The following is a 14023-nucleotide window of genomic DNA, read 5'->3' as shown; positions in this document are numbered from 1 at the left end:
CGATTCTTATCGTTCCAGATTGGCCTCGAAGGGCCTGGTATCCGGATCTACAGGAAATGCTCTCAGAAGATCCGTGGCCTCTTCCTCTCAGGGAAGACCTGTTACAACAAGGGCCCTGTCTGTTCCAGGATTTACCGCGACTGCGTTTTACGGCATGGCTGTTGAACGCAGGATCCTAGCGGAGAAGGGTATTCCGGAGGAGGTCATTCCTACTCTGATAAAGGCTAGGAAGGAGGTGACATCGAAACATTATCACCGTATCTGGAGGAAGTATGTGGCTTGGTGCGAAGCCAGAACTGCTCCTCCGGAAGAGTTCCATCTGGGCCGTTTTCTCCACTTCCTGCAAACAGGAGTGAATTTGGGCCTAAAGTTAGGCTCCATTAAGGTTCAGATTTCAGCCTTATCCATTTTCTTTCAAAGGGAATTGGCTTCTCTTCCAGAAGTCCAGACTTTCGTGAAAGGGGTGCTGCATATCCAGCCTCCTTTTATGCCTCCAGTGGCACCATGGGACCTTAACGTGGTGTTACGGTTCCTTAAGTCTCACTGGTTTGAACCGCTTCAAACAGTTGAATTGAAGTATCTTACTTGGACTAAGGTGGTTTCTTCTTTTCATATGAACCAACCTATTGTGGTGCCTGTGGCTACAAGGGACGTGGAGGATTCCGAGTCCCTGGATGTGGTCAGGGCATTGAAAATTTATGTGGCCAGAACGGCTCGGGTTAGGAAAACAGAGGCTCTGTTTATCCTGTATGCAGACAACAAGGTTGGTGCTCCTGCATCTAAACAGACTATTGCTCACTGGATCTGTAACACGATTCAGCAGGCTCATTCTATGGCTGGATTGCCGTTACCGAATTCGGTTAAGGTCCATTCTACTAGGAAGGTGGGCTCTTCTTGGGCGTCTGCGCGGGGCGTCTCGGCATTACAACTTTGCCGAGTCGCGACTTGGTCGGGTTCAAACACTTTTGCAAAATTCAACAAGTTTGATACCCTGGCCGATGAGGACCTAATGTTTGCTAATTCGGTGCTGCAGAGTCATCCGCACTCTCCCGCCCGTTTTGGAGCTTTGGTATAATCCCCATGGTCCTTACGGAGTCCCCAGCATCCTCTAGGACGTAAGAGAAATTAAGATTTGAAACCTACCGGTAAATCTTTTTCTCCTAGTCCGTAGAGGATGCTGGGCGCCCTTCCCTGTGCGGACAACATCCTGCAAGACTTGTATATAGTTGTTGCTTACATAAGGGTTATGTTTCAGTTGGATCAGTTTTGGACTGATACTGGTTTTGTTTCATACTGTTGACTGGTTCGTATATACCATGTTATACGGTATGAATGGTGTGGCTGGTATGAATCTTGCCCTTGGATCAACAAAAATCCTTTCCTCGTACTGTCCGTCTCCTCTGGGCACAGTTTCTCTAACTGAGGTCTGGAGGAGGGGCATAGAGGGAGGAGCCAGTGCACACCCATACCTAAAGTTCTTTTTTAGTGCCCATGTCTCCTGTGGAGCCCGTCTATTCCCCATGGTCCTTACGGAGTCCCAGCATCCTCTACGGACTACGAGAAAAAGATTTACCGGTAGGTTTAAAATCTTATTATTTATTTTCATATTTATTGTGTCTTTCTGCAGCGGGGTACACTGGTATTCCACAGGGAATAACATCGGGGTGTAGAGTTGGATCTTGTTCCGAGGCACCAACAGGCTAAAGCTTTGACTGTTCCCAGGATGCATTGCACTGCCTCCTCTATAGCCCTGCCTCCAGGCACTGGAGCTCAGTTTGTAAATTGGTGCCTGCACAGCAGGTCACTAACAGGCAGCCCTGGAAAGAGCTTTTTAAGAAGACTTCAAGGGCCGCAGCACTTTCTATGTCATTCTGACATGCTGTGCTGCAGCTCCATCACCTCACCCAGCAGCGCTGCATACTCCTGCGGCCTGGTTCCCGGGAGGGAGGCGCACCGGACTACTGGCACACACCGCTGACGCTCTCCTGGATCGCGTGGCTGCACATCAGGGAGGAGGTAAGAGGGTCCCCCAGGTGGGACCGGCCGGTAAATCGCGGTCCCAGGAGACGGACCGCGCCACTGGTATGGACACTGTACTGCACAGGGACCCGACTATATTCACCAGGGCAGGGAGCACAGGTCGGATTTACTAAAATCCGTTTAATATAGGCTCCATAGTACCCGGTGATGAGGCCCAGTATAGGGAATAAGGCGCTGACCTGTAGCCCCTCCCCCAGCTCCGGGCGCCATCTACTGCTGGTGTTCCCGCCGTGGAGCTGCATTTCTCTCTCCCTCACTCCCTGACAGAGATTTGGCGCCATCGTCACTACTAGCTGGGCTCATCTGCGGGACTGCAGGGCTTTGTCTCCTCTGTAAAGCCGCCTGTCTCATCAGCGCTGTGCATTTACAGGCACTTAATAATCTACATGTCATTTTAGACCAGTGTTAAGGGCCCCATACACTACAACGATATATCCTGAGGCTGAAGTCGGAGGCGATTTCCCTTGAACTCTCCCGGGAAGTGGTTCTATACGATTCCATACGATTTGGTAAATTTTGCATGCGATATATCGTATGCGATACCAGCCATGCCTGCGGGAACCTACATATGACGAGTGCAGTACTAACGATCTAGGGGAGCCGATCCGACCCTCACAGGAACGCGCATCCGATCGGAAACACCTTCAAAATGCCCGATTTCACCCGATATATCGGCCCGAATGCCCGAAATTGGATGAAATTGGGCATTATCGTTTTAGTGTATGGGGCCCTTAAGTTAAGAACAAGTGTACTGCTGTCTGAATATTTGGTACAAGTATTCTGTGATATACATCCAGTATCTACTGTGCATTGTTATATCTATACTCATACAAATGTATGTACATATTTATATGTAAATGTTCAGTGCAGTTTTATTGTTTATATCTATCACTATATTCTGTTGCCTGGGGGGCTAAGTGCGTCAGGGTCCCATATATATATATATATATATATATATATATATATATATAGTGTTACACAGAATATACGATTGGGTATTTTTGCTCTGTGTTTCAGTCACCTCATACCGCTTAAATCCTCTGTTTTGTGTACTATGTTTACTGTCACATAACATAGGGGGTTATTTGCAGGTATTGTGTTTGTCTGGCTATATTGTACTGTTACGCCCTAAGGCTACATTCCTTATAATGTCTGTTACACAGGGCGGGAAATCCACGGACGCCTCTGCATCCTGCAGTACTGACACCATGGATTTACCTGAGGGGGAAGTTTTAGCTGCTGGTTCAGGCGCTGAGTGCCATACAGAAAAAGAGGGGTAAACTTATCTGGCGCTACTGGTCAATTGATTTCCTGTATCACCGATCCTTCAATCTTTTGAAAAGATTGAAGGATCGGTGATACAGGAAATCAATTGACCAGTAGCGCCAGATAAGTTTACCCCTCTTTTTCTGTATATTGGTTTTGGTGGAGGTGACGGGGAATCCTCCGTTTAGGGTACGACTGTCTGGCTGCACACTGCCTTTTAGCGCACCTGCTGTGATCCCATCCTGATTATATTCGCTGAGTGCCATACACCTAGTCAACCTGCAGCACCTGTGGCCAATCAGGACCCACCCTGGGCAGCGTTCTCAAGTCTGCTGACTACACTTGTGAGACATCTTACGCCCCCTGTGGGACCTCCTGTGCCATTGCAGCCACACATTATCCCTGTAGTTAATCCGCCGTGGGCGGATATTCTGTCTACCAAATTACAACAATTAAATCAATCTTTGGTTAGAGAAAAGTCTACCCCACGCTCCTCTGGGGCCAAGGGGTCATCTAAACGGTCCAATTTTTCCCCACAATCCACTAATATTTCGGATAATTCTTCCGATGAGGATGGGGAATATACTGATCTGTCAGACACTGATACAGTTGCTTCTGATGAGGAATCTACAACTCAGGTTGATGTTCCTGACCCAGTGGAGGCTGTTAAGCTTATTCTTCAAATAGATGATGACATTGAGACTACTACTGCGTCTAAGAAACCTGATAAGTTCAAACATCAGACGGTTGCTAAAGTAGTCTTACCACATTCTGACCATTTAATTGACATACGTCAGGAATACTGGTCATCTCCAGGAAATACATTTTTCCTGTCTAAAAAGATACTAGCTCGTTATCCTATCCCTTTCGGAGTTGAGTAATAAGTGGGAAACTCCACCGCCGGTGGATTCTCATGTCTCCCGTCTTGTGGTGTAATCTACTCTGCCTGTCACCACTGTCACCTCACTGAAGGAACCGACGGATAAGCGTGTGGAGGGATGCCTGAAGTCTATTTACTCCCTTAGTGGCGCTGTACATAGACCCACTATGGCGACCTCCTGGGCTGCAAAAGGTATTGAAGCATGGGTTCAGGCAATTGAGGATGAGCTGCCTCAGGATATTTCTGAAACTGCCAGACAATATCTGTCTTATATTACCACGGCCTCCCACTATATTCAGGAGGCGGCCTCTGATGCAGGTGTAATGGCGGCCAAGGCATCTACTACGTCTATCCTGGCTCATTGAATTATGTGGTTTTAGGTCCTGGAAGGTGGATCTTGGAAGTGCTCCCTTTTAAGGGAGACATCCTATTTGGGGAGGATCTGAACAAGATTGTAACTGACTTGGCTACTGCCAAGACTGCGTGTCTCTCAAATACTAATCCTTCTAAGAGTACCACATTTCGTTCCTTTCGACCTCCAGGGAAAGCAAAGGGTCAGATGTATCTGCGACAGGCTCGTGCTTCCAAAACCACTAAGCCTAAATATAAACAATCCTGGGCCGCCCGTCAACCTGCTTCCAAACAAGACAAGCCTGCTGCATGACGGAGGCCGACTTCTGCAGTTCGCCCAGGCCTGGTTAAGGACCACTTTGGATGCCTGGGTGCGGGAAGTTGTCTCTCACAGGGTACGCAATCTCTTTCAAGAGACGTCCCCCTCGCCAATTTTGCACAACAGTTATTCCGGCGGCTCCGTTAAAGGCGCAAGCTCTACACTTGGTTGTACAATCCCTCTTGGATACAGGTGTGGTAGTGCCGATACCTCTGGCTCAGAGAGGCAGGGACTACTATTCGACCCTGTTTCTAGTTCCGAAGCCTAATGGGTCCTTCCGGCCTATACTCAACCTCAAATCATTGAACACGTTTGTGAGAGTATCCAAAGTCCGTATGGAAACTCTGCGCTCTATAGTGCTGGCCATGGAACCCGAAGACTATATGGTATTCTTGGACATACAGTACAGGATGCATACCTGCACATACCTATTGCCATGTCGCATCAGCAATTTCTGCGATTTGCTATTGGCAACCTACATTATCAATTCCAGGCACTGCCTTTTGGATTGGCCACGGCCCCTCGGATCTTCACCAAGGTCATGGCCATGATGACGGCTCTTCTCCGCCGTCAGGGTATCAGGATCCTGCCGTATCTGGACGACTTGCTGATCCTGGCGAACTCCCAAGAGGTTTACCTCAGTCATCTGGAACTGACGGTCCAATTCCTACAAGCCCACAGGTGGCTCAACAACTGGAAAAAGTCCTTGCTGGTCCCTGCTCAGAGCATGGTGCATCTGGGGGCACTACTGGACACACACCACCAACGATTGTTTTTGTCTCCAGGGAAAGTCCTGAAACTTCAGGACAGGATCAGATATTTCCTCTCTCGCCCAAGAGTGTCGATACACTCGGCGATGCAAGTACTAGGCCTCATGGTGTCGTCTTTTCAACATGATAGAGTACGCTCAATTTTATCCCCGCCCTCTGCAGAGGTTAATCCTTTCCAAGTGGGACGGCCTGCCTCATCGGATCAGGTCTAAAATGTTCTCTTTGACTCCGGAGGTTCGTCTGTCCCTGAGCTGGTGGCTACAGGACCAACAGTTGAGCAGGGCCCTCCCTTCTGGATCTCCAACTGGGTCCTCCTGACAACGGATGCCAGTCTGGGCCAGGGAGGAGTCTCTCCTCCCGATAAACATTCTGGAATTGGGGGCGGTGTTCAATGCGTTGACACTGGCCCTGCCTCTAGTACAGAACAGGCCTGTTCAAGTGCAGTCAGACAACGCCACCACGGTGGTGTACTTAAATCATCAAGGCGAAACACAAAGCCGCATGGTAATGCTGGAAGTATGAAAAATCCTCCGTTGGGCGGAGCGCCATCTGCCAGCAATATCGGCAGTGTTCATCCCCGGAGTCCTCAACTAGGAAGTAGATTTCCTCAGTCGTCAGGACGTTCACGCCGGAGAGTGGAGTCTTCATCCGGAAGTCTTTCAACTCCTAGTGGACAAGTGGGGACTAACAGACGTAGACCTGATGGCGTCTCGACACAATCATAAGGTTCCGGTCTTCGGATCAAGGACAAGGGATCCGCAAGCAGCGTTCGTGGAAGCACTGGCAATTCCATGGAACTTTTGGCTACCATACATGTTCCCTCCAGTGTCACTCCTGCCCAGGGTACTTCGGAAGTTCAAGCAAGAAAAAGGAATACTAATTCTAGTCGCTCCAGCGTGTCCCAGACGGCATTGGTTCTCAGACCTGCAGGGTCTATCGATAGAGCATCCTCTTCTACCTACTCAACGCCCAGATCTCCTTGTTCAGGGCCCTTGCGTCTATACGGACCTGACTAGACTGGCTTTGACAGCGTGGCTTCACTCCTGGGGGCCAAGGGGTTCTTTGAGGCGGTTATTCAAACTATTTTGAAGGCCCGCAAACCAGCTTCTGCACGGATTTATTACAGGGTCTGGAATTCTTATTTCACATGGTGTGCTGCTAAGAATTATGATGCCTATTCGTTCAGAACTTCTAAGCTTTTGGCTTTTCTGCAACAAGGCCTAGATTTAGGCCTTTGTCTGGCCTCCCTCAAGGTTCATATATCTGCCTTGTCGGTGTGGTTTCATAGGAAAATTACGTCTATTCCTGACGTTCATACTTTCACTAAGGGGGTTTTCCGGATTCAGCCTCCCTATGTCCCTCCTGTGGCTCCATGGCATCTGTCTGTTGTATTGAGTGCCCTACAAGAGTCTCCATTTGAACCTCTTGAGTCTGTGGATCTTAAATGTCTTAAGGTTGTGTTTTTACTGGCTATTGCCTCTGCTAGGAGGGTGTTGGACTTAGGCGCTTTGTCCTGTCGTCCACCCTTTCTGATTTTTTACCGGGACCGGGCAGTTCTTTGAACTCTCTCTGGTTATCTACCTAAGGTGGTATCATCTTTTCATCTTACCAAGAGATTGTGGTACCCACCTTTATCTCTTCTGGTTTGTCCTCCAAAGAGCGGTCTTTGGATGTGGTACGGGCTCTCCGTATTTACGTAGAGAGGACTGCCTCCCTCAGGAGATCAGATACCCTTTTTGTACTTTTTGGTTTTCACAAACGTTGCTGGCCTGCGAATAAGCAAACTTTGGCCAGATGGATTAGAATGGTGATTGCACAAGCCTACGCACAGGCTGGTCTTCCAGCTCCTGTTGCTATTAAAGCCCATTCTGCTCGGTCTGTTTGACCTACTTGGGCGGCCTGCCGAGGTGCGTCCGCTGAACAATTGTACAAGGCGGCTACATGGTCCTCAGTGAACACGTTCATCAGGTTCTATGCCTTTGATACCTCCGCCTCCTAGGATGCTTCCTTTTGACGCTGGGTTCTTTTGCCCGCTACGTTGTGTCCCCTCCCATGAGGAACTGCTTTAGGACATCCCCGATGTATTCCCTGTCGAATCCCACTGCAGAAAAGGAGATTTATGGTAGACATAGTACACTGGATTCCACAGGACGCCCACCCTGACGCACTTAGCTTCTTTGGGTTTGTATGGCATTGGCCACTAGTCCCTTCTCCCGTCGTGAGAATGTGGTTCTATGTGACTAACATCTGCCGTCTCTTTTATCTGCTACTGCATTGGACTGGTTAACGAAACTGAGCTCCAGTGCCTGGAGGCAGGGCTATAGAGGAGGCCGTGCAATGCATCCTGGTAACAGTCAAAGCTTTAGCCTGTTGGTGCCTCGGATCAAGATCCAACTCCACACCCCAATGTTAATCCCTGTGGAATCCAGCGTACCTCTCAGAAAGAGATTAATCTATGGTAAATCTACCATAAATCTCCTTTTAACATGTATTGCAAACTCTGGGGTTGATTCAGACCTGATTGCTGGGCTGCTATATTTGTTGTGCTGCGTTCAGATAGTCGACGCCCAAAGGGAGTGTATATTCACCGTGCAAGTGTGTGATTGCATGTGTACGCCGAGCTGCAAAAAAAATGCCTCAGTTTGCGGACAGTTACAAATCCGTTCACACCACACTTACCAGTTAATGATTTTTCCACTGAGTGTGCAGCCCAGGACTAACTCCTGCAGTGCAATGAGAACGGGCTGATCGGGTCTGGAGCTGACATCACACACCCTCCCTGAAACCGCTAAGGAACACCAGCGTTTTCCCTGGCACGGTCAGTTACCACCCACAAACGGCCTCCTCCAAAAAGGCTGTGCGATTGAAATCTTCGCAGCAGCCTGTCGCTGACCGGCGATGCCTGTTGTTGTTTGCCGGCGCGCGTGCACATTGCGGTGCATACGTATGCGCAGTCTATCGATGATCGCCCACTGTGCGAAAACGCACAGCAGCGATCAGATCTGAATCACCCCCTCTGTATACTGCATCCTACCAAATGTGTAATAAAAGACAATGCATAACCAGACTATAGATTTAGTGAGCAGTAGAATCCACCAGGTGAATCATTCCTCTGCACATTATCTCAGTGTTCTGGGGCCCTGTCATCTGCTGCAATCCTTTGATATCGTTACATTTTGATCCATGGGAATCGCCTGACTCTTCCATACCTACATCTGAATTCTCCGTCTCCGCAGACAGTCGCATCAGCTCCATGCCAATTATTCTGCTATAATGTAAAGTGATAGGCCCTAATGAGGGAAGAAATAAGGACAAATGGTTGCTGAAATACGGACGCAGGCAGTGGAATTTTACTCTTCCAGGCCCACGTCTGTATAGTTATTACAAATTATGTGGGGATTAATGCAGATTACGGATTTTGTGCCATTGTCATTTGATCTTTCTGCGTTGATCTCCGTACACTGACTGTGATGAGACGCTGATGAGAACTGATCAGGCTGCGAGGCCACTACCAGGCAATGGCTGTAAGAGGAAGCACACACTGCCAGCTTACAGCAAAGGCCAAAGGGAGAAATTATAGCAAGGATTGTATTGTAAATAGGGTGAGGTATCGGGGGATATATGGTAAACTACCTGGTGGTGGCATCTGGTTGAAAGATTGACACCAAACGATCGACATGCATTTGGTCGACATGGTCAAAATTAGGGTGACCAGACTATCCCTTTAACCTGGGACACTCATGAATTACACAGTTTGTGTGGCTGCTTAAAACCAGGTGAAATGCACACCTGTAGTCAGCCAGCCACAGAACCTGTGTAATTCCTGAGTGTCCCATGTTAAAGGGATAGTCTGGTTACCCTATCAAAACGTCGACATGTCCAAATGGTCGACACATGAAAAGGACTACATGGGTTTTTTTTGTTTGTTTTTTTTAAACTTTTTCATACTTGGTGTTGACCTAGACATTGTCGACCTTTTGACTGTCGACCTAATGACCCATAACCCCTGGTGGTGAGGGTGGTGCTATAAAGGTGTGCATTATAAAGTGGGACCACTGCTGGGACTTTTTATTTTTCTACAAACCCCAGAGTATATAGATGTAGAATTTCTCACAGTTCTTTTATGGAGTCATTTGCTTTTACACGCATAGTCATTTCACGCATAGTTCATAAGTGCATTAATGTTGGACATAACAGGTTTTTGTGTGTCCGTGGTAGTTAAATTAGATTGTAAGTTCCATTGGGGCAGGTTTGCTCATGGTTGCCATCTGATTTTCAGTGACATCACACATTTCCTGACATCCCAGGGTTGCTGTCTAAAGTGCTTCCAATGGCTTAGTCCATGACTACTGTCATATTAACAAATAGAAAGCAGTCATCACCAGTGGCGGATCCGGAGGTGGTGCTGCAGGTCATCCTAAAGTTCAGATAGGGGAGCCACACCACCTGCCACCCCAAACACGCCTGCTGGGACTCACTGGCAGTAGGTGTGGCTCCCCTATTTGAATTTTGAACTGAGCTGCTTCCCCACCTCTTTAGCCGCCACTGGTCGGCACTGTTTAACAATCGCAGACTGCTGACTGATGGTTACTAAGACATCAGTGGAATGTGTGGAAGCTCCATTGTAGGGATGCAACAAAGGGAGCGACTAGAGGAGAGAAAGGGAGATAGGCCGTTGTACTCGTCGCTCTAATAGATAGGCAATGGCGATATTGGGGCAATAGGGTGGTAGTTGTAAAAAGGCTGGGTAGATTCATAGTCTATTTAGGATTGGTGAGCTGAGCACATGGCAGTGGAGAGAGATAGGACAGGTGAGCTAGGGTCGTATCTGGGGGGATGGGTAATAGGATCCAAGGGGATGCACCGAGATATGGATTATGTATTATATACCAGCCAGTGCATACTATATATACTGTATTAGTCACCGAAATATGGATTATGTATTATATACCAACCAGTGTATACTATATATACTGTATTAGTCACCGAAATATGGATTATGTATTATATACCAGCCAGTGCATACTATATATACTGTATCAGTCACCGGGATATGTATTATGTATTATATACCAACCAGTGTATACTATATATACTGTATTAGTCACCGAAATATGGATTATGTATTATATACCAGCCAGCGTATACTATATATACTGTATCAGTCACCGGGATATGTATTATGTATTATATACCAGCCAGCATATACTATATATACTGTATCAGTCACCGGGATATGGATTATGTATTATATACCAGCCAGTGTATACTATATATACTGTATCAGTCACCGGGATATGGATTATGTATTATATACCAGCCAGTGTATACTATATATACTGTATCAGTCACCGAAATATGGATTATGTATTATATACCAACCAGTGTATACTATATATACTGTATTAGTCACCGAAATATGGATTATGTATTATATACCAGCCAGCGTATACTATATATACTGTATCAGTCACCGGGATATGGATTATGTATTATATACCAGCCAGCGTATACTATATATACTGTATCAGTCACCGGGATATGGATTATGTATTATATACCAGCCAGCGTATACTATATATACTGTATCAGTCACCGGGATATGTATTATGTATTATATACCAACCAGTATATACTATATATACTGTATCAGTCACCGGGATATGGATTATGTATTATATACCAGCCAGCGTATACTATATATACTGTATCAGTCACCGGGATATGTATTATGTATTATATACCAACCAGTATATACTATATATACTGTATCAGTCACCGGGATATGGATTATGTATTATATACCAGCCAGCATATACTATATATACTGTATCAGTCACCGGGATATGGATTATGTATTATATACCAGCCAGCGTATACTATATATACTGTATCAGTCACCGGGATATGGATTATGTATTATATACCAGCCAGTGTATACTATATATACTGTATCAGTCACAGGGATATGGATTATGTATTATATACCAGCCAGTGTATACTATATATACTGTATCAGTCACCGGGATATGGATTCTGTATTATATACCAGCCAGTATATACTATGTTAGTCGCTGGGATATGGCATTTGTATTATATACAGGGCCGTGTTACTATCTCAGTCATAGGGATATGGATTCTGTGTTATATACCAGTCAGTGTATACTATATCAGTCACCGAGATATGGATTCATTATTATATACCAGTCAGTGTATACTATATCAGTCACCAGGATTTAGATTCTGTATTATATACCAGCCAGTATATACTATATTTAGCACCAGGATAAAGATTTGGATTTATATATGCTAGACACCAGGGCAGTGAGCACTGAACAATCCGTTCAGAGCGGGACCTTTACTGTATGATAATTGTACAGTAGATCAGTGTTCCAGTATAATTAGTGGAGGCCATTTCTGACATGGGATATTTCACTACAGGGTTAGGTAATATGTACATAAATGGTGGGAATGGTAGATAGTGCTACGTTTGGGAGAGAGTCACATTTTGCCATCTTCTCCTTAACTGCCGAAACTGTTTGTCCCATCTGGCATTATATTTAGGAATCTGCAATACTTCTTCCTGTAAAAGCATACAAAAATAGACATTATTTGACATCCATCTATATAGCATCTAGTGCTTTACTGAAGTACAAAAGATATCTGACCAAAGTGTTGAGGGGTGCTACCTGTTCCATCTGTTTGCTGATAATTCTGTCAGGTAAAATGGAACTTTTCTATATTCTTCATCTTTTAAGGTTATGAGGTGGGTTTGGAATGAGCCTAAGAACTCTCGCCGATAAATAATGCAGCAAGAGCCTTCTTACAACAGAAGGTACTTATATTCTCATCGCTATTTCATGACAACCTGCATTATCACACAGCCATGGAGTGAAGGATTAAGCCTCCCCCCTTTGAATTCTGGGTACAGATAAGCAAGTTGCTCCTTACTTGTATTTTTTTAAAGCCTCATCCATGTTTCACATTTATATTAAGAGTTCCAGTAGCGCACAGTACAGCTCTCCTAGACTTTACTGCGGTGTCCACTGCCCCATTTTTGCCATGCATAAACCCCTGCTCAATCATTGTGACTTAGGTCAACGAGACAGAGTGTGGAAATGTGAAGGAATAGTGGGCCTGATTCAGCGATGGACGCTATTCACACAGGACGTAGCATCGGATCATCTGCGTAAATATCGATCATCTAAGTAACACTCAGGTTACTCAGCACGGCTGGTTTCATTTCGCAGCAAAGGCCAGGAAATCTGCATCAGAAGACAGTGATCTAACAATTCAATTAGATGCTTCGATCCATCCGTTTCATGCGTTAAAGGGTATTTGGGGAACATGGTGCTGCATATGTAAACAATACAGATTATAACAGTGGCAGGAATTAGATGGAAGTATAGGGGGATGCATTATGCCCTACAGTAAAGCTTCTTATTACTTTTAAATTACCTGCTCATTGCCAGGGGTTTCTTGCGCTGGCTGTCATGCTTGTTGCCAGGGGTTTCATGTGCTGGGTGTCATGCTCATTGCCAGGGATTTCATGTGCTTGGTGTCATGCTTGTTGCCAGGGGTTTCATGTGCTGGGTGTCATGCTCATTGTCTGGGATTTCATGTGCTGGGTGTCATGCTCGTTGCCAGGGGTTTCATGTGCTGGGTGTCATGCTCGTTGCCAGGGGTTTCATGTGCTGGGTGTCATGCTCATTGTCTGGGATTTCATGTGCTGGGTGTCATGCTCGTTGCCAGAGGTTTCATGTGCTGGGTGTCATGCTCATTGTCTGGGATTTCATGCGCTGGGTGTCATGTTCGTTGCCAGGGGTTTCATGCTCTGGGATCCATGCTTGTTGCCAAGGGTAATGCTCATTTCCAAGGATGATGCTCGTTACCAGGAGTTTTATGCTCTGTGATCCGTGCTCGTTGCCAAGGGTATTGCTCGTTGCTAATGGTAGGGTTTGTTGCCAGGAGTTTCATGCTCCGGGATCCCTGCTCATTGACAAGGGTAATGCTCGTTGCCAGGGGTTTCATGCTCTGGGATCCATGCTCGTTTCCAAGGGTAATGCTTGTTGCCAAGGGTAATGCTCGTTGCCAGTGGAGTATACCAGCCCAGCACCCAGCATAACCGGTTCCAGCACAGTAACCAGCTTAGCCAGTCCCAGCCCGGCACCCAGCATAACTGGTTCCAGCCCGGTAAACAGTTTAGCTGGTCCTAGCCTGGCACCCAGCATAACCAGTTGTAGCCTGGTAACCAGCTTAGCGGGTCCCAGACCAGCACCCAGCATTAGCAATTCCAGCCAAGTATCCTGCTTAGCCCGTCCCAGGCCAGCATCCAGCCTAGTTAACCTGATACTGTACCTCCCACATACTGCTCATGTGCAGGAATTTCATAAGCCC

The 14023-nt window shown here is 46.5% G+C and overlaps 1 protein-coding gene and 1 long non-coding RNA gene across 9 annotated transcripts in view; one reads left to right on the top strand and one right to left on the bottom strand.

The window, feature by feature from the left end:
• TTC7A (tetratricopeptide repeat domain 7A) overlaps positions 1-14023 on the top strand; it is a 914714-nt gene that overhangs the window by 736026 nt on the left and 164665 nt on the right. The window lies entirely within an intron of this gene.
• Positions 10940-14023, bottom strand: part of LOC134910554 (uncharacterized) — a 131031-nt gene continuing 127947 nt past the window's right edge. Inside the window, exon 4 of the long non-coding RNA XR_010176233.1 lies at positions 10940-12209. This is a non-coding gene — a long non-coding RNA (uncharacterized LOC134910554). The remainder of the gene's footprint in view (positions 12210-14023) is intronic.

The sequence above is a fragment of the Pseudophryne corroboree genome, chromosome 4 (assembly GCF_028390025.1).
Source record: "Pseudophryne corroboree isolate aPseCor3 chromosome 4, aPseCor3.hap2, whole genome shotgun sequence".
NCBI lineage: Eukaryota > Metazoa > Chordata > Amphibia > Anura > Myobatrachidae > Pseudophryne > Pseudophryne corroboree.
The sequence above is the reverse complement of the archived record's forward strand: the minus strand, read 5'-3'. Positions and strand labels throughout refer to the sequence as shown.